This window comes from Augochlora pura, chromosome 11, assembly GCF_028453695.1.
Source record: "Augochlora pura isolate Apur16 chromosome 11, APUR_v2.2.1, whole genome shotgun sequence".
Classification (NCBI taxonomy): Eukaryota; Metazoa; Arthropoda; class Insecta; order Hymenoptera; family Halictidae; genus Augochlora; species Augochlora pura.
In genome coordinates, this window is record NC_135782.1 from 6623355 (window position 1) to 6650561 (window position 27207).

The window sequence follows — 27207 nt, forward strand, 5'->3', positions numbered from 1 at the left end:
ATCAGTGGAGATGTTTGAACAAATTTTGCAATAAAGAATTGTAATAAAAATGGCTCGAATAAGTAGATAGAACAATTCATTCGAATAAGTAGGTAGAATAATTTATGATGAATAATAATCACGATTATTTATTACAAAATTGAATTATTACAAATTAGAAATTATTACAAATTAGAAATTATTACAAGAATTATTAAACGTAGAATGACAGCGAAGGAGGTCGCACATTCTAGGACACGCGTTTCCGTGCAAGAAATCAGCCGTTTCGCGGAAGCAATTATGAATAAAAATGAATAACCATAATTTGTATAAAATATTCAACCGAAACGACTTCATTCGACAAATTTCCTTAACCAGATATCTACTCGAACAATTCCCAAATCTGATCTTCCCGAATCGCGGACCAGGATCGATCCAACCATCAAACCCACCCCCTAAACGCTAGACTCGCGAGCACGCGGAAAGCAGAGCCGGAATCATTCGAGAGCACCGTGTCATTGTCGCGAGTCGGAACGGTAGCGCGCGGACTAATTTCATTTCGCCTTGGCCATAAAACGAACGAGAAGCACGCGGCGACCGAGAAGCGGCGAAACGAGGGAAATAGTTGACAGGTAGGTCACGCTTCGCGGCACGTCAGTTCCCGTAATACCGGCGGGGTTGTTCGGCGGCAGAGGGTTACCGTGGGGCGAACTGGGAGGGGGGTAGAGGGGCGGGCAGACGGGTCAGGGGTTCGCTCGAAAACGCTTGAAGCCGGAAGCGCGGAAGAAAAGAGCGCAAAAAGAAGAAGGTTACCCCGGGCGTGGGAGGGCGACGGAAAGACGCATGGGGGTGGGAAAGGAGAGAACGGAGGGGGAGAGGGGGGGGGGGGGGGGGGTGGGGGGGTGGGGGACAGTTCTTGGCCGTTCGAACAAAGAAGCCAATCTAGCGGGCTTGAACCCGCAAACCTTTTCTGCGGGCGGACAACCACCTCAGCAGCACTTGGGTCGGTTTCGCGAACGTGGCCGAGACAGGTGCCAACGCGACCTCCACCGTCCACCGTGGATTCAAACGACGCTACGTGGCCCGCCGTGGGGTGGAACGCTCTTTTACGAGGCGCCCCTATCTATCTGGGATCTTGCGCGACAAGAAATTTGCAGTCGGTCCGTGTCCCCGTTTTATGAACCCGCTCGGTTTCTTGTTTGATCACATTGTGTCGGCTACGGGGTCGCCGCGCGGTACCGACCAGATGCAAAGCTCGCGCTCGGGGTGGTTAGTTGGGATAGCAGAGCCTGTTAGTGTGGTCTAGCTAAATTACTCTGCCTTTGGTTCGATTACGAGCTGAATTAAATTTATGTTTATCGAATAGGATATGTTATAATTTCTTGTATCGATTTAATTAATTATTGTAGCAACGCAAGAATTATTTTAATTTCTCCATAGTAAATTCGCGAAATTTTCTGCAATTATTCAGTTGAATAAATCGTTCTAGGTCTAGTCACTATGTTAATTGTATTGGTAAAAATTCGAAAGGTTCTTTATTCGAATAATTGGAAAAAATTGATATCGAAGAAATAAATCGACGATTTATGAGAAAATATTATATACTTCATCATTTTTATTCAAGTAAATTATTTTGTATATGGATTTCTGTACGAATAAATTCTTATACGAATAAAAATTGATCCAAATGAATTCTTACTCAAATAGAACTTTATTTAGATAAATTGTTAGCTAAATGAATTTGTAGCTAATTGAATTGGTATTCGATCGAATATTCGCTAGCGTCGAATAAAATGTTAATCATCTTAGTCGTTCGAATAAAATTTAACCCAAGTCTTGCTCTAACGAACCGGTTTCTCGAATTGTAGAAAACATAGAACCTCGCATAACCCTTGAGCTTAATAGTCCCCTTATTCAGAGATCTCTCGTCCGGCCTATCAAATCACCGTCAACATTCTACCATTAAGATCTCGCATTTAAACGCAATATAGCTTGAAACAAAGCTCGAAACTCGCCACGAACAACACTCGCTCGTGTACCAACGCGAGGAAGAATCGCAACGAACTTCAGTTACCGATCCAAGATAAGGATTCTCGAGCGGCGAAGTTCAAAAGCTAACAATTTGTCCTACGCCCGTGGAGCTCGGAAAAGTCACGGTCGGAATCACGGTAAACGAAACGAGCGATCGATGCACACCGCCACGTAGTTGCAGCCTTCGGGCTCGCAGATAGTTAGACGGAACTTGTTCCGGTGTCTCGATTGAATCGAGAATCGGTGTCGTGATTCCGTATGCCGGCAAGGGAAAAAAGTTTCCCGAATCCCGGCTCTCTGATTCGAGTGCAAGCCAGACTACCACCACCCCCCGTCGGACTAATTGCCGGCTGTCCTCGTCCTTTTAAAAGGCGCAGCCGAGAAACTTCGTTCCTTCGATCCATCCCTGTACTTTCACTCTCGCTCTTGGCCATTTCCCTCGGATCCCGCGCCTACGGTCGCTTTGATATTCGGCTGACAGCGCGATTTTGAATTTCACGCTTTGAGTTTCTGACGAATGCGCGCGTCGGATAAAACACTTGAATAATTTAGAGATATAGTTTATAAATAGTTGATAGTTTTGTTTTTGTAGTCTTTGATCCTTTTATTAATTTTTTATACTTTGAGAATCTTCTCAAATTGCCACCCTTGAAAAGTGAAATAATTTTTTAAACGACCCAATAAAATAAATACCAATTTTTCTACTCGTACATCAATATTTGCTACTAGTGTTAACTGAAATTAATTTTAACTACAACTGTTCCTTCATTCAGAAGAATATAACAACACTGATTTTAGACCTAACAAGAATGTAAGGAATGATAATAAGCAACTCGTCGCGCCATATCTTTCGTTCGCGCAAGGATCCACGATGTACTTATTATTATTATTACACACGGTCGTTTTGTTAACCAAAGTGGCTGGAACGATTCATGGAAACGTTCAGACTTAGGCAGTTCAAATATACAGGACGCGGTGGTAACGATTACGCAATCACGCGCGAGTTAATTCATCGGGCAAAAATAACTCGAAAATGTAAAATAATATTTTCGTACAGAGCGCCCTGTTCTCGAGAAAATCAACATTGAAAGTTTACACGAGGCGCGTATATACGTTCCTGCTCGCAATAAGTAGAAACGGTAGGTAATGACCAGACGTAAGCGCGTGGTCCCATTCAACCGCTTGCGCGCGCGTGTGTGCACGTATGTCCGGTTCAAATGCAAAGCCAATTTTCTTCAACCGGTAGCTACGTGGGAGAATTGGAAACTCCGGAGAAATTAAATTTTTTACGGTACTTCGAGTAATTTTTTAACAAAAATTCTCGGACGAAAATTTTTTAACAGATACGAAGTAATTTTTGGAAACTCTTTAAAGGAATAGTTTTGGCTGTTGTTTTTAATACATTTTTATACTGGTGTACGCTTTCTTTGAGCAATAATTATTCTTTTTAAAGTTACAGTGATAATGGTGTGAAATTTGATGTTGACGAACATAATTTTAACTGTGCCAATCATCTGACATAGAATCAATAAATTAGAATGTATAAGTATTATAATATATATGTATAAGTATATTCTCCGAATAAAATATTATTCGAATAATACTTCGAATAAATTCTTTGAATAAAATTCCATTCAAGTATTAGAGAAATATTTCGAATAATTTTTTTTAAAGATACAAGTATAAAAATTAAATTAAAGAAAAACAATAAATTAAAACAAACGATCAGCATACAGGATATACAAGTCATCGCATATTCCACTGACGTCTATAGAAAAGTTAACTTGCAGGGAAAGAGTGCCTTAAAAAAATCCGTCGAGAAAAAAAATTGATAAATAGAATGATGAACGATCCTGAGCATACTCGGTCAGATTTTCAGAGGGCAACAGCGATGTTAAAAAGGTTTCTCAGGGGTTTCGTTAGGGCAGGACGGACTTAAAGGATCAAGGGAGCAAAGAGCCAACTTAATCTTCATTTCGAAGGTTTTACCGTCGGTTTGCCGGACGAATTTCCAATAGTTTTTACTTTCCCCGGTAAAACCCTTCGCCGCGTGGTCTCTAATTGTCCAATAAGGAACGCGGACCGGGGGGTGTCCTCGAGGGCCGAGGTCAGGACCGACGTGAAAGGTCCTGGGCGCATTTGTCAGATTAAACGAGGAGTCGTGAAGGGTTCGCGAAGCTAATCGCGTAACTCGCTCAAATGAGCTGCACTGTATTCGGAATGGCGCCAGCCGGAGAAGCAGTCGCGGGGCTTTCTGAAGCCAAGCAATCGAGCCGACCAATCGGTCCGGTCTCGGACGCGAGTAGAACTGGAATTGTTCGTTTATCTTGCTCGCGCTGCAATGTAGCTAGCCAACGGTTTGCTACTGGCTTATAGTTTCGTCGCTTCGAAAATTCGAGCCGGTGTTCGAAGCGAAATATAAAAATAGATCATCTTCAGCGTAGTCGATGCGAATTTATTTGGCGAGAGAAATTCGACGAGATATTTGATACGTATGACAAATTAATCAGGGAAGCGAATATTGTTAATTATGCTTGCAATTAATTATTAGCATTATTTGTACCAGTGATCATTTTATTGATCAATTTTCTCTGTATATTTTATTAGAACTGTCGCGTTTGAATGCAACTAGTGTATACTGTTTTATGATTTATGTTATTTAAAATGATAACTAACAAATTTTGACAACACTGACAAGATTAGATTTATTTGTATTATAACATACGCTTCTATAAAGAAAATTATAAGAAAATTTCTTGTAGGAATATCTTCAATCAGTAATTGTAAAAGAAATCTGATGGCAATCTCCTTATAACAATTATAAAATAGTAATAGCTTATTAATGTTAAAAAATAAAATGTGGAAAGATGTATGAAGAATAAAGAAATGAAGAAATAATAAAAAAAGGAGGAAAGGAATAATACGATGTGATATAAAAAATCGAAGTATTTAAATAAAACACAATAATGATTAAAAACTCAACAATACTTCAAATATTCTGGTCATGTTAACATTTATATTCTGAGTCTAATAACATTACTTTTGCAACGATTTCAGCATTCTTTATAGAATGAATTTTATAAAATAAACGAGTCGATCAATAACGAAGAACAATTTCCAGGGTCAATTCGTCCTCGAAGGAAGCGAACGAAGCGAATTTCTGCGGATCGTTAGAACAAACGAAGTGTGTTCCAGCGATCTCTTGCAATACGCAGACGTATAAGTCGTGTCGTCGTTTTCGGAAGAGAGATGGCGAACGATTAGGGGAGTGCGTTGACCGCGGCGAACGGTCGCCGCCGTCGCTCTGATTACCGGCGGATAGAAGGACAGAAGGATAATAGATAATGGTGAGAGAGATAATAAGGAAGGATCGTCGTAGGTAGACCACGTTCACGCGAGATAATATCAGGCGTGTCCGCGTTACTGAACGATTACTATTGCGGAATGGATGGTCCGCGGCGCGATTACGAAGCACGAGGTACGCGGGAATGCGGATACCGCGGTCACGTTTCGGATGAAACTTGGAAGAAAGGTCGCGGAAAATCCGTGGCCCCGGCATGAAGTCTTAATGAACACGGTAATTAGCATTTTTACGACTGTCTGAAATTTCTGGGGCTAGATGCTCCACCGCTGACGCACGGCCGGCACGATGGCTTTAGATTTAAACCGCGTAGCGCCGCGGTCTTGGATGTCTTTATAATTTGCGGGGATCGCGACGACGTGGATTTGAAACTCTTCGAACTAAGCGCGTGCATAATTCAATCTTGTTCGGAGAAACGACCGATCTATTTGGGACAATTAGCGAAGAGTGCAGTCTATTCGTAACTCGCATCAATGTCAACCAACTTCGACGTAATTTTCATTTTATTTTTCCGTCATTGCTGACAATAAAAGAAATAAAAAAATACGTCATTGTTTAGTAGACTAGTTCTTCTATTATATAAAAATTGTTTGCTAAAAATATCTTAAAAACTATTATCATCTCGAAAAATATATTTATCCTCGACTCAGGTTTTTTATTATTTTGTTATTTCGCGTGGAATAAGAGCCTGCGATTGACAGGAGCGTTTCTCCAACAAGTACGTCAGAAACTGATCGTCGTGAGCGCGAGGTCGGGCGTGTGCGAGAACCGAAAGTCAGCGTCGCGTAGAGGATCTGCGGTGCAGGCGGAGGTTGCATTTTTATTCGCGACTGGGAGAAACGTCTCGTCGCCGCGCCGCGCCGCGCGCCGGCTGGCTATTCATATCCCCTCGCACGCGACAATCTCGGTTCAAGGAGACCGCTGGACAGGATATTGCTGACGTGTTCCCCGACTTTAAAGTCCAACGTCCGCGGTCGATAGCTGCCGCATTGTCGGGGACGGCTACGTTGGAAGAATGGAAGATGGGGCGAGAAGGAGAGAGAGGGAGGCCCCAGCCATAGCCTGCACACGATGCCGCTGCGGGGCTTCAATCGGCAAACGGCGAACGGGGGCTGTCGAGGCGAGCAACTTGCGGGGAACGTCGCGTCGGACCGGGCCGGGCCGGGTCGGGCCGTGGCAGGCCAGACACCGGTTCCGCGCCGGAATCGATCAGATTAGGCTAAACGCGTTCGATCGGTTCTCCCCGATCCCTCTTTCGTCGCTTCTTCGCCGAGTCGGCCGACTTCAGCTAACTTCGCTCGTTTGCTACCGGCCCGCGACCACCCCGCCGTACAACCCTCCCTCCCTCCCTCCCTCCCCGGAGTTGGACGAGAGGGCACTTCGCGAACTGTCGGCGAACAGTTCTTCCCGCATGGACTCGAGAAACTCGAGACCGTCCTCGATTTCGTCCGAGGATACTCGGCAACAACCCGAGATGGGAGGAACGATCGCAGCCAGTTTGGGCCTGGAACTTCCTCGCTGGCCTACTGTCGAGGACGAAGTCGGATTTTCGATCCTCCTCCGACTCCGCAGGAGATGGAAGGGCACTTGGCGCGATGACCAGAGATCTCCGAAGATTCGACGTACGCGAATGTACGATAGTTTGCTCGCTGTGCCGGCGCACCGGGGTCAGTCTCCGTATGTTGCCCGTCTTCCGAAACTTTTGTTTCCTCGGAGATACATAAAGCAGAAAGCTGTATTATATGTATACAAGTTGTGTAATGCTTATAGACGCTGTGCTACGAGGTAGATCCATTACAGAGTCGGGCGAAATTTAGTTCGGATGACGGACAGAAAATATAGACTAAATCAAATTTTATTCGACGAATACGAATTTAGTTGACAATATCGAATAAAATCTGAATGAACATTTATTCCACATAGTTTGACTTAATTAACTTCTTTCTTCTCGTGACAGTATAATTTTCTCGAAAAAAAGAATGCGAGACATTTTTCAAACTCAGGCTTAAACAGGTGCTTGAGAGACAGGTAATTGATCTAAGCAAAAATACTGAAACAATTTACAAATTACAATTATTAAATCACGGTGGAAATTCCAACGAGCTTCTTGATTCATGCAAACGATGCGAGCAATTTTTATATCGCATAAAGGATATAGCGATTAGGTTCAGAGATGGATATATTAATCGGTCATTGCTCAGATAAGGTTCAGCTTCGATCGTATTGCTTTATCTTCTTTACGAAGGTGTTCGCGCATTCCCTCGATCTTCGACGGAATAATTCGCGATTTAGCGTGGAACCGTCGCGGAATTCCGCACGGGGATGAATCGAACGCTGCGTCACGGGGTGCATACGGGATGGTTGCACGCGATGCAAGGAAGAGACTGGCAGTCTGCTGGGGGACGGATATTCCCATGGACTGAAAGCAGAGATTGCTTTCGCGTGGCGGTTCTCTTTCCTCCTCGCGAGGCAGACGTGTTATCGCGTATGCTTCTCCTTTTCCTATCTCTCTCTTTCTATCTTTCTTTCTTCTCTTCTCTTTTCACTACCCTTCTCTCTCTCTCTCTCCTCCTCTCTCTCTCTCTCTCTCTCTCTCTATCTCTGTATGCGAGTCGATCGAATCTCGACGGGAGATTCACTTAACGCGTTTCGATAACACGACACGCTTCCGGAGAACCCTTTGCCAACGAGACGCGATCAATGAAGGTGGAACGTGGCGGATTTCACGAATATGATGCTCCGAATGAACATACGGGGTGTCAGCGAAATTGCTGGTTAAACTTTGCTGTTGCAATCGAATACTTGAATGGAAAATGCTTGTAGCGAAGTATTCTTTAAGCTGTCGCCTCAAACTTCGATATCGCTTGCGATTAAATCGATTACCAATTAGAATGAACTCAATATTCAGCTGTTTTAATATTGATGAAATTATAGACTCTCTCATAGGTTTAATAAATTCTTCATTCCAACGTGTGTTCTAATAAAAATAGCGAAAATTCCAAGTCAATTCGGTCTTCTTATTTTTATGCAGCAACACGAGCTGCTAATTTATATTCTAATAAAAATGACGGAAATGGAAGGGTCATTTTTAAAAATAAAAATTATCGATAATAAGAAGAAAGAAATAACGATATTGAATATTGAATTAAAATAAAATCTAATGAATTTTATTCGAATAATTTAAAATTAAGTTAACTCGGTATTCTTATTTTTGTACATCAATGCCAGTAAGTTGAAAATTAAAGTATAATAAGATTTCCCTTTCCAATTTTCTCTAATTAAAAGCTTCGAATTTATAACTAGATTTCATGCACTATTTTTGTCTCTTCCATGTTCGGACGTCACGTGAACGGACTGCTCATTACTCATTATTTCAGTGCTTAGATTTCATCCCGCGTGTCTGTCGATTTTATAAATTCAACACGGAATTTCTCTGTCTGGCTCTTACCTCTAGACCTCGTTCGTATTTTTTCGGAGTTTCGTATTTATCACTCGCCCCCAGCTAATTTCCACCACTTTGAAATTATGATGAACCGGACTGTGAGTGGCAGATTGCAGAATTCACATTGAGTTTCATTTTCTAGGAGAGATTTGTGTATCTGTCTCGCACGTCCAATTACCAATCTGAATAATTTAGCCTGGCCTCTTCTAGCGTCGCTTTTAGAGCAGAGTGGACGAATAAAACGCGAAACTACGAAGGCGTCAGAATAATCAACGCTAATCTATAAGCCTTCTTATGAAAGATAATTAGGAATTAAAATAATATTGTGAAAGAAAGTAAAATAAAATAATAATATAGCTTAGCTGCAGATTAATTCCTTTTTTCTTAAAATATTTATAGATTTACAGGCGCAATTTCTTTGTGCTGTCGCCGTTTCTAAAAATTGATTTAGACAATTTCGATTCGTTCGCGAAGAAGCCGGCTCGCGGAACATGAAAACCGCGATGGATGTTAATTTCGGATCGGTAGATCGCAAGAACGGGCATTTTCCCTCGCGTCCAGATGCGCTAATTGCATTCAACGGTATCGGGGCGAAAGAACAGAATTTTTCATTCCATTATAGAAGAGAGACCCCCGGCCGGTGTCCGCCATCAACCTTTCATTCCCGGTAACAAGCCTCGCTACCGAGTGAGTTTTTCCGTTTGTTGATAATACGCGATTCCGTCGGCGGAAACTTTCTCGATGAAATATCCGCGGCGACTGCAACCCGCCGCGGCCACGGCCAACTTTTTCTCCCGATTATCCGGCGAACGCAAAGGGTTAATTGCGAGCCCCGGCCATCCTCCTGTTAACCGTAAAATAAAATTCATAATTGCGTTCTCGTTTCCTGCTCCTATTAGGCCGGGTTTCATTTCTTCGGGTATTCGCGACGCCTGTCAGCGTTCCGCGAACGGAAATCTCGGCTACTTGCGCCGACCGAGTTCGCTTCCGGCATCGGGCACTGCGGAATTGCAAATGAATTACCGTAGGAATTATAATTACGAAGCAATTCGATTACATGATAATTTAATTAGCTGATAATTCAGTTACATGATCATTTAAGTGCATGATGATTTCAATATATGATAGTTTCAGTACATGATAATTCAATGATATTTTAATTCGTAATTCAGATCTCCATTTAATTGAATTAAAATGTAATTCGTAATCCATTAGGAGTACTACCACAAGATACTAAGCAATTGAATTTCATTAATTAGAAATAACTTTGTAATTGAATTAATAAGGAATTACTAAAATTAAAATGACTAAAAAAGGTAGTAAGAGGTTGAATATATCATGTGAAGTTTATAATCTTTTTCTGTCACTCCAGAAAATAGTAGAATTTAAGAAATCATTTTAGTAATTTTTAGTAAATTCGTTAACTTTAGCAAATTATTTTGACCACGTCTCATAGCATAATCCTTTTAACGTTTAATGTAATTTATTTAACCCAGTTTGGAAAGAAGTTACTGCATGTTAAAATATATTTGAATACATTTCGCCAGCGGTTGTATAATCTTTCCACGGTTTTCCCTGTTAATAAAATCTGTTGTTTCTGCATCGTATTTCGTATGCTCTTTGTAGTACACAAAAGGTGAATGGATAAAGCGAATAATGCGTTCTAGAGGCCGTGCTGTAATGATTTACCGAGTCGAGTGGCTTATTTATTACCAGGAAGTGGGCGAATTGCTTTTAGGATGTACGATTTTGTAGTTTCAATCATTTTTACACTACTGGCAGAAAATATTCTGTGGTGAACATGATCGATAAACCATCGTTGATAAATTAAAAACGTTTATAAAATTATTAAGTTCTATAAGAATTTCTGCTATAGTTAAGTCGAGCTTTTGCTCTAAAAATTGTAACTTTTTCTTTACACTAAATTTATCAAGATCTAAAAGTGACTGCCGCCCGTTAACCTATAAATATCATAATATTGAATTTATAAAATTGTTTTACTTTATTTTACAGCACGTGCTCGAATAGAGAAATATAATTAACAATTTCCAATGGAAGTAATTTTATGATTACGGGGGTGGTACATTAGCTATTAATATCTTGAAATAAGAAAAATTTACGAAGATGGTTAATTATATTTAATTATATTTAAAACATATATACGTAATAAAAAGACTCTATTATTAATAGAAAAAATTCTGCTACCACCTAAACGCTCGATAAAACCCTCCTGAAATGTCGAACAAGCTCAACTGACAGCTGTTCCGAAAAAAAATTCTTAAAAATCACGGACATCTCAGCGTCCCGAATCGGTTGCCAGAAAAACCCGAAAGCGAGCGAAATGGATGTCCCCGTCGCGACCATAAGCGATCCGCGCGTTCCGCCGTGCAGGAATCGTAGAAGCTCCGAGTGCACGAGCACCGGCGAGAGTGTTATCGATTATCAGATGAAAATAGGACAACCGGCACGATTTACACAGAGAGAGAGAGAGAGAGAGAGAGCCTCTAGTTAAGAAGAAGCACGGCGTACGGACAGGTACCGTTTGATTGGGCGTATCGGGCCAGGATAGGTGGGTAACGATAACGGTTACCGTTATGGTCTATTCAGTGCCCTTCTCCCGCGAAGTGTTGCAGTATTCCGGAGCGCCTCCGCGGCGGCGTCGAGGATCGTTATTGCACCGGGAGGAATTTCCTTTCGGACGTATAGTTACAAAAGCGTTACGATTCACGAGGCACCGAGACACACCGGGAACACCTCGGAACACCACGGAACACCGGACCGTTTCCACACGCGTACACAGACGGCGGGAGGGGGAGGGAGGGCATGCTTATTTACGATCGCAGTTCCCGCCAATCGTATCGGACCGTTCCGTCGATCCCTATATCTCGTCCACCCCCTCGGCCCTTCCTTTTTTTTTTATGTTTCATCGTCGACGAACGGCCGCCATCATTGTCGAGTAGAAAGACTTTTACGCGGATCTTACGACGGTCCGCTGAATGTGGAATTCGAGATGAAGGCGGTCGGCTGTAATTCGTAGAATCATGAACAGAGATGGAGTAGCGGAGCTGGCTCCTCGGATTAGTTGCCGGTAAATCGAGCCACTGGGGACGCTAATACGTGGCTCGGTAGATTTTCCAGTAGATTACTCTCAGCCGTTGACGCGGCTCCTTTTTGTTCAAATCGAAATTAGTAGGGAGTGTGTATGCGATCGATGCGGACAGGAGATGGATCGAAATTTGATTTTTCGACTCGCGGATGTCAAATTCAAAAAACTTTAAGATCTCGAAATTCGCGGAACCCCGAATTCTTATTTTCTCCCTCTTCTTTAAGGAATATCTATTTTGTCAGGAACTCTGAATAAATACCTTCGAAAAATCCAATTACTCATTAATACAATTAATGATACAATTAAATGACGAAAGTAGTTAAAATTTGATTTTTTCTCGATATAAACGATTGCGATGGATTGTTGAAATCGTAGCAATTGAAACGCGTCGAACGCGAGCTCGATTGAAGTGTTATTGGTCGAATAAAAATAAATTCATATCGTCACAATATTGAGTGAGTTGTTTATATAAGTCACTGTTTTATTCGAAAAATTGTTTTAACCTATCGATGATATTTTTTTTAAAGCGAACTACCCTCTAAGTAATTCTATAACCATTCTGGCCATTGATTTATTATGTTATATTATTTATATTATCACAGCGAAAATTATTTTAATCGATCGGCAGTATTATTGAAATAGAGTTAATAATTAAAAAATTAAAATAGTACAATAAATATACCCGCGATGATTCATTGATTATGAAAACGGAATAGATTACACTGATTCAGGGAAGGTGGACATTCCGGCATCGAAATGGATTTTAATTGCACTATGATATTTTTCGAAAATAAACTGCTGTATAAATAGCACTACAACAATATCGATTTATCGTAAAAATAGCAGAGTTTGCGTTAATCCGTTGAACGTAGAAAAGTTACATCTGCAAAATTATTATGAAAAGAGGATAAATCGCTTAGGATAAAACTAATCCGGAAAGGTTGGCATTATATCAAGATTGCTTTAATTACTTCGAGATATTTTTTGAAAGCGGACGATACCTTGATTATACAGGGTGTATCAAAATTATTGTGACTCCGGCAAATGAGGGGTGCCTGAGATCATTTGAATGGGGGTGGGACCTACTAGCCATGGGCCGGGGCCGCCTCCTATATAACTCATTCCATTAACCATTTAAAATTTATTAAAACATATATATGGACTCACCCAGTTATCTTCAATAATCTTTTCCGTGGCTATATTTTTCCAAAGAAAATATTTTTTAAATTTATATAAAATATTTTTAAATATATATTATTTTATTTACTACTATATTTACTACTAGACTTATATAATATGTATATATAAGGTAGAACGTGCAGATAATGCGGTATTTGCGGCTTGGAATGTGAGCGCGATAAATTCGGGGAGCGGATTAATATGGATCAGTATTAATCCACGGATCACTCTGTTGTCCCTATTAATCTGTAGTAACTTGTCGAGACGGGACATGTCCTCAAGAATATCGTAGACAATCAAATTCCTGCGAAGGTAGAACTGCTCGTCGAAATGGATTTCGAGTAATGAAGAATCACATCGAAATAGAAACGACGAGATCAGTTTTCCCTTTTACACCATTCGCGTTCTCCAATACCGGCGAAGAAAACGAGATTCGGGGCGATCGATGAGGATGCTTACTCTGTACAGGTCGTTCCAACAAATGTGCCAGCGGCTTTCACGGTACCTCTTAATTATAATGGTATCCACATAATCAAATGTCAAATGATCGTCGTGATGCATTTTTATTTAAACGTACATACCACATTGTCTTTAGCTAATACATTGTGTTCAATATAAATGGTATTTGTTGTAAATGGTATTTGATAGAAATCGTATAAAATCTTGCAGATACGTTTCTGCAGTTTATTATATTTATAAGCTCCAAGTGGAATATTCTATGTTAATCATCTTCATTATGCATTCATATTCATACGTGCATCTTGCAATCTCTTTAGCTAATACATAGACAAGTTTCTTTTTATTTATAGCCTTCAAATGGAACGTTCTGCATATGTCACGTGGAAACAGGTGCCTACATTCTGCCAGTATGACGTGCAAACAATTTTAGCTGCGCGATTATAATTTTAAGTGAAATGAAAATTTGTATAATTCATGTTTCTATAATTCTGTTGTTATGAAATGTCCTGCATTCGTGGTTAAACTAGAGATTTGATGCATTCATGGCAAATCTAAATACGTGGAACAGAAAGCAGCAATTGCTGGGGCAAGATTTAACAGTGCTACGTTATTTTCAGTCTATTAATTATTTTAGGGATCAAAGTAAGTTTATATGTGATTGATGTTTGTTGCAATCGAGGTAGAGAGATTTTATTTTGCATAAAGATCGACGATCTATTCATAATTATTCTACAGCAATATATATGTCTGTAGTAATTTATTTTGATTTCTATATTTTAAATAGAATGAAAACAATATTTTCATTAAATAATATATGAAAATAAAATAAAGATAAATATAATAAATAGATATATTTATTTTGTATTGATATAATATATACTTACAACAATAAATAAATATTACATACCTTACTCATGCAGGTGTCTTTCAGGCATTGTTTTTCACAGTGCATCATTTCTTTATGCAACTATATTATATACACTATAGGCACTACATGCATTATATATACATATAAATACGTATCACAGCAATGTCACTTCGCAAAAAGAAATCAAATTCGAAATAACACTGAAATCATGATTGAATCCTACCCGGTTCGCGTGCTATGAAGCATCCTGTACAAATGCTCGCCCACATAACCGTGTGTATTGATGTGTTGCAAGTACCCGAGGTTTCCATAGCGAGGATCTACTGGACCCTTCGGCACCTTTCAGGCGAGTCAGAATTTTACCTATAACCTCGCGTGCCATTCGAAGCGTATCCATGGGACCACGCTAAGATAAGAATGCATCGGCTGCGAGGCATCGAAATGAGTCTGCGGATCGTTCGCGGCGCGGTAGAAGGGAGGGGAGAGGAAAAGAACGTACCCCGTGTAATTTATTACACCTGGCCGATGGTTGATTTAATTTCCCCGTGCGGCTACCGACCAGTTAAAAGCCGCGGCGCGGCGGTTCGGCCCGCGGAACGGTAATTATCTTCGCGCGTCTCGTTGCATCGCCCCGGCCAGTGACTCATTTCGTAGCCTTGAACGCACCGGGCCGCGATAAGATTCGCAATGATAACGATACGCGCACCGGCTATGAATCGCCAAGGGGATTCGCCTGAACTTATAGCCGTCATTTTAACAGTTTATCGGTACGTATTTATTCCGGAGTCGGCCGCGCTTGATTATCTGTAGACGGTGTCAAGTGTCAACCAAACAGACCAGATAACGCATTCCTGAAATACTTATTTTGTAAATACTTTGATTTCGTCAGCCATTATTTTGCCGCCGGCATTGATTTTAACAAATACGAGAGCGTTCGTTTTAACAAATACGGGGTGTACGAGAATTTACGTGTATTAATATTTTTAATGATATAAAAATAATCAGCATTGTTGCGTTTTTTGCCCGGATTTACTGTTTTGTATTTTATGTACTTTAATCTATTATTAATGCTCAAGATAGACATTTTCTAACTACATTGCAACTAAGAAAAGTTAAATGAATTCGATCTTAATATTTCTAGTAGTCTATTCATTTGTTCACTATTTTGTAATCTGTCCACTTATTTTTATCATAAAACCCACAATTGATGAGTAGATATTCATTACTACCTCTCTCTCCAATTATTTGAATAACTTGCAAATAATGCAAACGAACCTCCTTAATTAATATCCTTACCATTTTCCGATTAATTTATTCCTGTCATAAATACATAAAATCCACGGTCCGCTTTTTGTCGGTCATATTTAAAGTGTCGAAGTTATGCGGGTCACCCGGTAAGCCCGTGGTACAATTAATTATTATTGACAGCACGGGATGCAACGGTAAGAGTTTGTTGCAAAATGAATAAGACGAAACGGGAGTGGCAAGTCGCAACCTGTCACGGATTAGTGACAAGCTGTTGCCCGTTTCTCTCTAAGCCATCCTTTTATTATGTCATACAACAATGGTTTATATTCCACGAGTGTAATGTCCGGTTTCATTTTCACGCTTCTTACGTTACGACGTAACGCGATATGCCGGGGTGTACCTGGTTGCTTACGGCACGACATCCGCGTACATACAGGTATGCGCGCCGTGAAACACGAGAGTGCGTGGTGTCCATTAAAAGTGTTGAAACGCGTGCGGATGAATCGTGTGGCTCATTGTTCCCCGTCAATCGACACTTTCACCCAAAAATCATGGTCGGCAGATTTATTTTCAACTTTATACCGTTGTGGTAGTTTTTAGTTGTTCCATTTATTTAGCACTTGTTCGTCATTTATTTCTTCTTCCCTTCTTATGTATTTTCTTTCTATTTAAACTAATTTTATATTTTATTGCTCTAATGAATTCTCTATTATTTTCTATTATTTTCCATGCTTTCTCTTTTCTATTCTTTTATTTTATTTAATTGTCTTCATCACTCGTCTCTTCCATTGTAACTCCCTGTAGAATTACTTTTGAATCATTTTCTTAATTCTTTTTTATTTGCTACTTGTATGATTTATTGTCTCATTATTGTAATACTGCACTTTTTATTCATTCATAAAATAAGTATTGTTATAACAATTATTATTCTAATTAAAACTCTTTCATTTATACTGTTTTCACTTCAAACAATTATTCGAGCTGAGATCTTAACGCACTGTTCCAAGATTCTCAATTACGATAATTTATGATAAAAATGAGGAGGGGAAACGCATTAAAATTAACACAGCAAAGAATTTATTTTGATTTCACTTCTGCTGTTTGCAATCGTGTTAAATAATATTTATTCGACGTATGAATTTACAAGGAATAATCCCCTACCCTTCTTTTCTCGCATAAATTCACTGCAAGGGTTGGAAATTAACCCCCAAATATTCGGCTACGTTTTATATATTATAATACGCAAACTGTACAAGATAGACAAAAAGTCTTTAAACAAAAGTTACTCCTCTCGTCCAAATCTACGTAGTCTACTATTTATTAATTGTTAAAAAAATTGTAAAAAGTTATAAACAAATCTTCCTAGTCTTTTATTAGATTCAGACAAAAGATATAGCTCTTGAATTCTTGACTCGAGTTTCAACCCTTGTAAAGCAGCTCAGTTGCTGTATCATCATTCGAAAAACTACCTAACACCTCGTTGGCAATTCCCCTAACCGACAGAAAGAGACGTACAGCGCTGCCGGTAAGGTTTCCTTGCGGAACGGTGGCCGGCGCGATCCGTTCGAGCGGCAGTAAATATGGCGGCCGGGGGGTCTCCTGATCAAAATAAATCGCGCGAAATGCGTATTGATTAGAAGAGGTGGAAAAAGGCGTGGGCGCGGGAAACGAGTCGGTCGTTTGTCCATTTAACGGCGAAGATCCTGACAAAAGGTCTACGAGCCTGATAGAACGGGCCGAAGCGGGATAAGAGGATCGCGAAAGTAATGGAAGCCGTGCCACTAAATCTGCTGGTAAACAGATATCGGGGTGGTCCTGTGCTTCTCGCGAGAATTTCGAATGTTTATGCGCGGCCGTCGGCACCGCGCTATAACCGTGAGAGCAGAAGTATGTTCCGACAGATCGACCTGAACGACGACGGTTCGCGCCATGGTCAAGGCCGCTGGGAATCTTTTCCTGACGTCCGCGCATCGACTATCGATACCGAATCGAACCGCTTCCCTCCGCCCCCCCGGACCCTCTCCTCAATATCGTTCTGTCGAGTTTATTCCCGACCGGCACTCGCGCGGTCCGCTGCAAATAAGTTTCCTTTTTTAGTGCCGCTGCGACGCGGCCTTGACTCGACTTTGAGCTTGCACACACGGCCGTGCCTTCGTTGCACCGTGCTGCACGCGGAAGTCACCTCTCGAGAGGTGAACGCGGCGCGCTTTTTTTTCGCAGCGGCAAATGAGCGATCATTAATTAATCTTCGACGCGGTGTCTTGAATATCGATCGACCCGCAAATTTGCATCGAGTAATATCGACGGGATTGGAATTCTTTAACGGCAGTCATCGAACCGGGAATTCCTCCTCGGTTTAATAAAAGATGTCTCGGCTATCAACATTTTTGGATGCGAGCGATCATTCGTTGATCAAGCTAATGGGACGAAGATTGTACAGGATAAGCGGAATGACACGGATGCACGGATATAATTGTTATTCGACCCTCGCGTCGCTGACGAAAAAGGAGACGGGACTTGCGTGACTCATTCTTATACGTTAAATTTATTTTATCATTCATGCGATATATTTGTTGATTACTGCTAATATTGCCGTGACGAAAGGTGCCGTCGCGTGGATTACGAATTGTCTCAGGAACAATGCGTTAAATTTGTTTACTTGGGAGTTCGAAGGTCTCGTTGCCCGCGCTAGGCTGATCGTCTTATTAAGATAAGCTGCGATCACTCTTTAACATAGACCGATGGAACTTCGCGTCGAGATTCGAGATAAAGGGTAGGGACGCCGTGTTAACTGTAGAAAGTGAAACGCGCAGTATGCAAATTGGTCATACCGATCGGCGCAAACTTAATCTGTTAAGCTCCTTTGCAGGCTGCGCCTTTCCCACGCGTGTTAATTGAAAATCCGTGTGATCCAGCATACTTACGTGGTTTACCGAGATAAAATTGTTCAAGCAACAAATATCGGCTCGCCGGAGATCCGCGGAGATCAGGGTCTCGTCCTTTTTCAATCGTTCAGATGCTTTTAGAGAACTTGACGGGTGCTGGGTGTTCTTTGGAGAAATTATGTTTGTAAGATTCATAATATGCATTTGATGCATATGGACTTTTTTCAAATTGGACCAAATCACTTGAATTTTTTTAATAAAATTCCTTGCATAATACAGGGATCTGTGCACTGTTTTTAATATTAGTTTGATGCAGGTATATATTATACAAATAGAAGGAGGAAAATTTGTAAACCGGAAGCCATCCTAAGCCGCATAGGCAAGGATTATGAATAAATAAAAAAATAAAAAAATGTAGGTATATATTGGTAGTATAATTTGTGTTGCGACGGCAACACCGATGGTCGAAAGTGCCTAGCCGTCCCTCTTTAGTTATTAAGCCATAAACATACGAATCAATCGACAATAGGCAAAAATCCGACGAACGACGAGTAACGAAATTACTTTACGACTACCGTACTTAGCGAAACTCGACTCGACGAACGGACAACACGTGTGACAGACCTACAGTACCGTTGCACGGACAAACATTCATCAATTTTACTGTAACAAAGAAGACGACGCAAACCCGAACTTTCTACCAAATTTCCCACTCCTCGTTCCAAGTTCCCTGCGACACACCCACCTCCAATCAAAAACACTTCATTTCCTCCACTAAAAACTATCCTCCACCAATCAATGCAAAACCCGAGGTGACAACAGACAGAACACGACGAACGAAAGAGAGAACACAGTAATCTATTATATAAAAATAAGTCGAGTTTTCCTTCCTGACGCTATAACTCCAGAACGCACGAACCGATTTCCACGGTTTTGCATTCGTTGGAAAGGTCTCGGGCTCCGTGAGGTATATAGCAACCAAAATTCTGGAAAAATTTCAACAGAAAAGCAGGAAAACAGGGAAAATCATTTTTCACATACAGCGCCATCTCTGATACATAGCATGTACTACAAACCAATATGGTTTATAAAACAAAAAAAATAACTTTTCTTCATCTTTTAATCCCCAAACGAAATATTACAAAAAACGAAGCCATCTGGTGGCGAAACGAAGTTCGTCCGGTTTGCTAGTCATTTATACATAATGCATCAAACTGAGAACACAGTAATCATTCATACATAACGCATCAAACTAAGATCACATAACGCATTCAAACAAAACGCAGTCAAACATCATCAACAATCGCAAATAGTATACCTGTACAGTGTTGTAAATAAAGTGTAGATAGAACAAATACACGTCTATATTACTACAGCATTGCACCAAACGTGAACAAACAAATCCGGCCATACAAACCGGATCAACATCAAACGCGTATACAACAATTTGGATGGTATTCAGATATGAAATATTGATAATTTCTCTATTATACTTTTTTCATTTTAGACAGCTCTGTAAGGGTTAAAGAGAATGAAACAATGCTCTTTAGAAATACGAACTTTAAATGTTACTCTTCTCTTTGTAATTTTACTTGAAAATTCTCTAGGAAACTGACTTAAATATTTGTTCTGTGAGATTTAAACGAACAGGGTTTTAATAACAATTAATACTAAAATTAAAAAACCACGAATAATAATAAAGTTTTCAATCTAAAATTCGTGCGCAGTATATTGCAGAAAATTGAGCAAAGTTTTAAAATTAGATTTGTAAAACTATATACTATATTGTAGCTGATTTTTCTCAAATATCCTCCTTTAATACTCGTATAAACCCTAAGAATGAAAAATATAGTACCGTCATAAACAATTAATACTGAAGAAAAATCGCAAGAACAGGAGAAATTACTTCTGCTCCAAATGCCCCGATAAAAGTACCATCGAATTCACCGACCGAACGAGCTCGCCTCATCGGAAAAGCTTCTTGGGCCGACAATGCTTGTGCGGATGGTCACGCGGCAGGCGAGCGCGCGGGTAATAAAGGAGTAATGAGATGTTGAGGACGACTGCCGTTAAAACGGGGCAATAAAGCGTGGATTAATCCGGTGCGCGAGCGCGCTGGCGCGAAAAATAAGCGAGACGTGTGATCAAATCGTATTTCAAGCTCGGCGAACGGCTTTCAATAATTTCACACGTCGTCGGGCGATGTTATCTCGTTACGGAACTCCACTTTTCCCGCAACAAAATATAATTCATCCGGTCGGTCCGGCCGTGAGTAGAGCCTGATCGGGTTAAAAAGGGACCACGTTGAAGGATGATTGGCTCGGTTTCAACGTGGACGGCGGCGGCGGCGGCGGCGCGTCGTAAACGTTGTCAGTTCCCGGCTCCCGATTTGTTTACGGTCGGATGAAGTAATTTCACGTGCAACGTTCTCCCTGAAATTGTTGCCCGCCGAACGATTTCAGAATCTCGGAACGCGGAGCTCGCCGCACGGTATATACGTGTGGTTCTTTTTCTCGAAGGCGCCGCCAGGCCGGACTCTCGCCGCGTCGAACGGAGATGAAAAAGAGGGTGGAAGCCTCTCCTCCTCCTCTTCTTCATCCTCCTCCTCCTCTTCTTCATCCTCCTCCTCCTCCTCCTCTTCGTCTTCTTCTTGTTCTTCTGCCCAGCCTCGTCCCCTGCCTCGTCCTCGCGCGAGAGAAAATAATCGGTGTGCAGCCACGTAACCGACGGCATAATTACATGGACGTAAACGTATGCAAAGATATTTCACGGGGCCGAGCGTGCCGCGGATGCTCCTGCACGCGCATTCGCCCGCGAACACGGGGCGAATGGGAGAACGAGGGGGAGAGTTGCCAGGTTCGTTCGACCTTTCTCCGCTTGACAAAAAACGTAAAATTAAAGGTCGAAAATTGCGGTGCACCGAACGACCGCCGGACCGCCCCTCGACGCCACTTAACCACCTCGTAAGGATCCCAGGATATCGTGGCCCGGTGAAAAGCGCGCTGGCGCCATCTTGTCTTCTTTGTTACTCTGCTTTTCTTCTTCTTCTTCTCCCCTTCTTCTCCGCCCCTTTTCACTCGTGTACCCCGTTCCCAATGCCGTATTTTTCCTCGCCTGCTTATTGGAGTATTCTTTAATCCTTGAAGGGTCGCGCGCCGGTCGGAAAATCTTTGGATGCCCCTTAAAGCGAACTTCTTCGACGGCTATCGGAAAATTCTGCTTTCTTTCGAACTCCAGACGGCAGTCCTGTTTTGTACACTTCGCAGTGTTTCGGGGGCGATAAGTGAGAAAGTAGCGTTCGCCGTTTGCCTGGAGCAGCGAATCAAACTTGTTGGGATTTAATGGAACGAGGCAACTCTTTTGCCTGGAATTATTGAGCGGACCGTGCTACAATTAAGTATAATTTATGAGGGACATAAAAGTGTGCCGTTAACGAAAGAATTTTATTTTAATGGCAACGTTTGTTCTGAAGAAGGATGCTTATCACATGCAAAAATATTTTCATAAATTTTCTAGAATAATTAATACTGGAACTATCGCAGCAGTCAAAATGACTAATTTCTGAATTTTTCTTTCACTTTTGCGGATTTTGTAAAAATATTATTATAAGAATCAAATATTTTCTATGTTGTAAAACATACCCTTGTTACGTTTATAAAAATCAGCTTAGTGTAGAGAAATACGTCACACGGTTTCCAGTGAATTAAAAATCCCTTTGTTATCAAAGAGCACTCCTACGCAATTCGTTTCGCGCAGAGACATTCTCGTGTAACCAGATTACAGTGGAAAACTGTGTCACATGGTTTCAAGAAAATGAAAAAGCTCCTTATTACCAAAGAATATTCTAACACAATTTATTGCGTGCAAAAACATGATCAAAAATATTCTAAAATTATTCAGAATAATTGAGAATATCTAAATAATAAAAACCACGAACAATCTAAGAAATTACAGCGAAGAGCCGTATGACACGGTTTCAAGTAAATTGGAGATCTCTGGTAACCAGGGAACGCTCGCGAGTAATTCGTTTCGCGGAAAAATATTTTCTGAAGCCCTTCGTCGCGACGCGTCGCATCTTTACGCGTGAATGGACGTTGGCCGGGTCCCGTCGCGGCTCCGCCGACGAAAGAAAACGGCCGCGCATTCATTTGGTCGTAATTATTTTTCGTCTGAGTCCGCGGAACCCCGTGGAACAGCTGGTCGCGACAGACCCTGTACACCGTATCGGAAGTAATATTGTGCGGACCGTTTTCTTTCGGTTACACCGGCCGGGGGGGTTTTTCAACCCTTAAAGAGATATTATATAAGAGGACCGTCCGCCGCTGCCGGAGAGGATCCGCCCACTCGTTCGAACGACGGTGATAAAGAGGGCATTGAAAGAAATTTCTTGAATCATTGTCCTCGAGTAGAAAAGGTCGTAATAAGTCCGTCCTTAAGAGACACTCTTGAATATGACGGATCCACGCCCCACCCCGCCCGGAGCCAACAGATCGCGGCGCTCCAGTTTTCAGCAGGTACTAATACGTTCCATTCATCCCGAAGGACACTGCGAATTTAATTTGATTCAGAACGATTACGTTGTTTGCTCTCCGTTGCGGTACAGCGAACCGGGAACACGTTAATTGGCGCTTTTGACGCGGTTCTTCGTTCGATCGTCGCGAAGCTTGGCGAATCATTCTATTGATTGATTTATTCGACGCTTTCGGTGGTTGATTCTTCGAACCGTTGCAACGTCGAGCAATTTATTTTCGAGAAATATACAACAATCTCGTGATCGATGAAAAGCAGTTGAAATTCCCTTCTAAGAAACATTGTTGGCCATATATGGCCAATATAATTCGATCAATTTAATTATTCGAAATATTTTTCAAATCAAATTTTATTCGAATAACTTATTCAAAAGATTAGGTCGAATATAATTTAATCGTATTAAATTATAAGTTCGGATTGAATTTTATTCACTTATTTGTAATATTGCTCGAACAAAATTTGATTCCCTCGACTCTGAATTATATCAACTATATAATGTATTTGAATGTAAAAATAACATTTCTAAGTAGCCCACGGTAGTGTACGAATTATGCAAGACCGTGATACTGTGATATTGTAAAGAATCACCGTGAAACTGTGAACAACGTCGACATTTCCCGAAAACAGCATCTAAATGCTTCAACTTAAGCACAGTATTATCGTCGCATTTCAGCAAAGTTTAATTTGCATTTAGGAGCGAATCCGCATTGCCACTATGTAATAATAACGCAGCGTAACGTGAGCCCACATTGTAGCTAGTCCGAGAAGAATGGAAGCGGAAGGGCATTAGTAGAAGATTAAAGAGAGTGGACATTTTAGTCGAAGTTTATCAAGCTAATTGAGTTTGTCGTGAACACGGAGCTCGAGCTCGGAAACTGTGCGAATGTAGCATCTCTTAAACATAATCGAATTTAACATTACCATCGGCAGACTTGCAGATTTCTATGCAAAATAAAAATTGTCTACAATTACTTAAAAAAGACAATCATCCCTTAGCAATCACTTTCATTAACAAATTTCGCCAATTGGAAATTTCGCATCCATAATCTATTACTTAAAAATTAAGTACAATTGTACTTTTTTAAGTACAATTACTTAAAAAAGACAATCATCCCTTAGCAATCTCTTTCATTAACAATTTTCGCCAATTGGAAATTTCGCATCCACAATCTCGAATTATTTGAATTTCTCTGCTAATTTAAATAACGCCAACTCAGTTTTCTCATAAATACATAAAATCCTCAGTCTGATAATTAATAACACAACCGCGACAACGCTATGCCAAACTCTCGTCCGTATTACAATTCTGCGAGACATAATTTGCCCTTAAAACGGCCGCGAGCCCTCGAGAAACTAAACTCTTATTAAGAAGCGAAAAATCTTCTTTGTTAGCCGATCCTCCCCCGCCAGCGTCTCGAATGAAGTTTCATGAAGATTGCCCCGAAGCTTCGCCGCGAATTTCCCGCGAGCAGACGCGTGCTCGGATTTCGGGGCGAATTACATTTTACAGGAACTGGATGAGCGTTCCTTTTTAAAATGAAGCCGGCGCGAAACCGTCCGGGCTAACGCGTTTACAAAAAAGTCCCCGAAAATTAGCCGCCAACGTTTCGCAGTTGCCGAGGCGGGGGGGAGAGGAGGAAAAAACGTATGAAAAATATCAGCAGGCTGCGTGGGACATTCGAGAGATACGTTCTGAAGATAGCGGGGCATTGTCGACCCTTGTTTCTACGCTCCTGTTTACACGAAGCAACTTCGCGACGCGCACAACGAGCGAAAAGAGTTACGCTTGGATGCTGTGAAATAACTTTTTAAAAACGAATGGTACACCGACGGGACCTGAATTAATTAATAGCCTTTCATATGTAAAAACAGTTTGTCAGACAACTATGTTTTGTGTTGTACTCTGAAAGGATAATATAGCAGACAGTAAAACGTTAAAATCGGGAAAGTATTTACTTATCGATAATTAAATCTAAGTTATATTATTCCTTATTAAATTAAACTCAATATTAAAAATTGTTTTACACATTATAGTAATCGATAGGAGAGACTGTTAATTAATACAGGTTTCAGTGACGCGTCATTTGTTTATACGAAGTTATTTCCAAGCGAAAAGTGTACGAAGACGTTTCAGCCGTCGCAGCTAGTTTTCTCGCCGCTTGTCGGTCCACTTTCGCCGCTCGTCGCGTTGTTCCCCTAATTTCGGGGAGGATCGCGAGCTGGAAGACGGCAAAGAGGAGGAGGCTGACGGTGCGGGGCGCAACAAAATTCGCGGGGCACAAACAAAAGGAGGACGAGGGGCGCGGGTGCGGTGGGAACGCCTCAGATTTCATTTTACGCCTTTAATCTAAACTTCGCAGACGGTTCCCTTTGGTCTTAAATCAGCCATACCTCGGAATAATTCAAATTACCGGCTCGTTTAGAGGCCGGAGAGCTGCTACGGCATATCAGACGGAACTTCGGAAAATAATTGGGCGGGAGTATAGTTCGCGCAGGAGATACGCCGGGGTCGTAAATTCACCGAGGTGTGAACAACTACGGCCGCAAGTGGACAGAGCCGGCAACAAAGGATGAATACGAAACGAAACGGGTAGCTGGAGCCGCGTATTAGGACCTCGCATAAATTCCGCACGGTTTTCTTTCTCGTTTTCTACACACACGGCCGTTACCCTATTCTCGACGAAATTTCCGCAGCGGTTTCCACCGAAGAGGAACAACGTGAAATCCGCGCGCGGATTGATGTTGCGCTGATTTACAGTGCGTGGTCCTTATGAGGGTTCAGAACGGAACCAATGAATATTAACCCTCGCGAGGCTTTGTTAATTTTTACTCAGAGTACTTGAGTCGTTCACTCAATTATACAGTTCTCAGCTTTAAGCAAAATCATTTGCTATTGCATTAGAAATAACAGAAAGGCTGCAAGAGATATTTTCAAAAATGTGTCCTCATCAAACTCGTGGTAGAGGTGTCTAATAATAAGCTCTTAGGTGCGAAATAAAAATAAAATTCTATTCCCTCGTCGCCATAAATATTAAATAATAAATGTAAAGCTTATTAAATATTAAAATTAAATATTAAATGTAAAGATAAGATGAAAAATATAAAGTCTCTTTTTCATCTACGAAATGATTAAGATCGAAGTGGTTCTAATTATTATAATTATAAAGAAAATGGTTTGGCAAGGGATTAAATTATGAGAACAGACCACCGACTAGGGTTACACATCATACGAATTATAATTCGTCTCCAAGGACATTATTATACTATAATTATGACTTCTAAGCGATGGAACATGCGATTCGTGGTTTCGTTTGAACTCTGGTCGGACGATGTCTAATCGAAAGCTTCTCGACAGGTAACTTCGCCGAGGATCCACGTGTTCGTCGAGTTCGCGGTCCAATACCGTGCTTCATTCGATCATGGAACTCTGGAGAATGACGAAGTCGAAGCGGAGATCAGGAACTGATATTATCGACTGGCATTTATATAGCGAAGTCACGGCGAAAAGGGGGTGGTAATAGGATGCCCGGGAACAGATGTCACGGTTTCTGTAAGTTCCAGGATGGTTTAAGTGACTCGAATACGGCGCCTCGGTTGAAATACAATTGAATACACCGGAAAAAGTTTCAGCAGTACCAACAGCGGCGAGACAGCGTGCTACTTTCACGGATGAATATTGCCTTCTCTTGAAAACGATTTCTACCCTGTCGAGAGACCTTACGTTCGAAGACGGTGTTGAAACTGGGCGGAGAAAATTACTGCTGAACAATTTATAGAATTTTCGACAAAAGGTGGTAATATTACTAATATTTTCGTTAAAGAAATAATTAAAATAATTAATGTTTCTCGAAAATTTCAGATGCCAGAGGAATTCTACTTTCAGATACGTCTTCCATTAGATAACAAATGAACTTTATTGATTTATTAATTATAATAGTCCATTTCCGTGCATATCGCATACCATACATTAAAATAAAATAATCCATAGTGTAATAGAAATAGAAATTCGTCTTGGACGGTGTTACGAGATTAAACAAATGTTATTCTCCTTATCATATCAACGATATAATTTGCTAACGTATTATGACACCTATATAATTTAATATAATTTATATATAA

General features: G+C 41.0%; 1 long non-coding RNA gene across 2 annotated transcripts in view; it reads left to right on the forward strand.

Moving 5' to 3' along the window:
- Nucleotides 1-26872, forward strand: part of LOC144476878 (uncharacterized) — a 45476-nt gene extending 18604 nt beyond the window's left edge. Inside the window, exons 3-4 of one of the 2 annotated variants that reach the window (XR_013495090.1) lie at nucleotides 26444-26638; nucleotides 26719-26872. This is a non-coding gene — a long non-coding RNA (uncharacterized LOC144476878). The remainder of the gene's footprint in view (nucleotides 1-26443; nucleotides 26639-26718) is intronic. The other variant, XR_013495091.1, reaches the window with a different exon arrangement.
- Nucleotides 26873-27207: the final 335 nt, after the last annotated feature.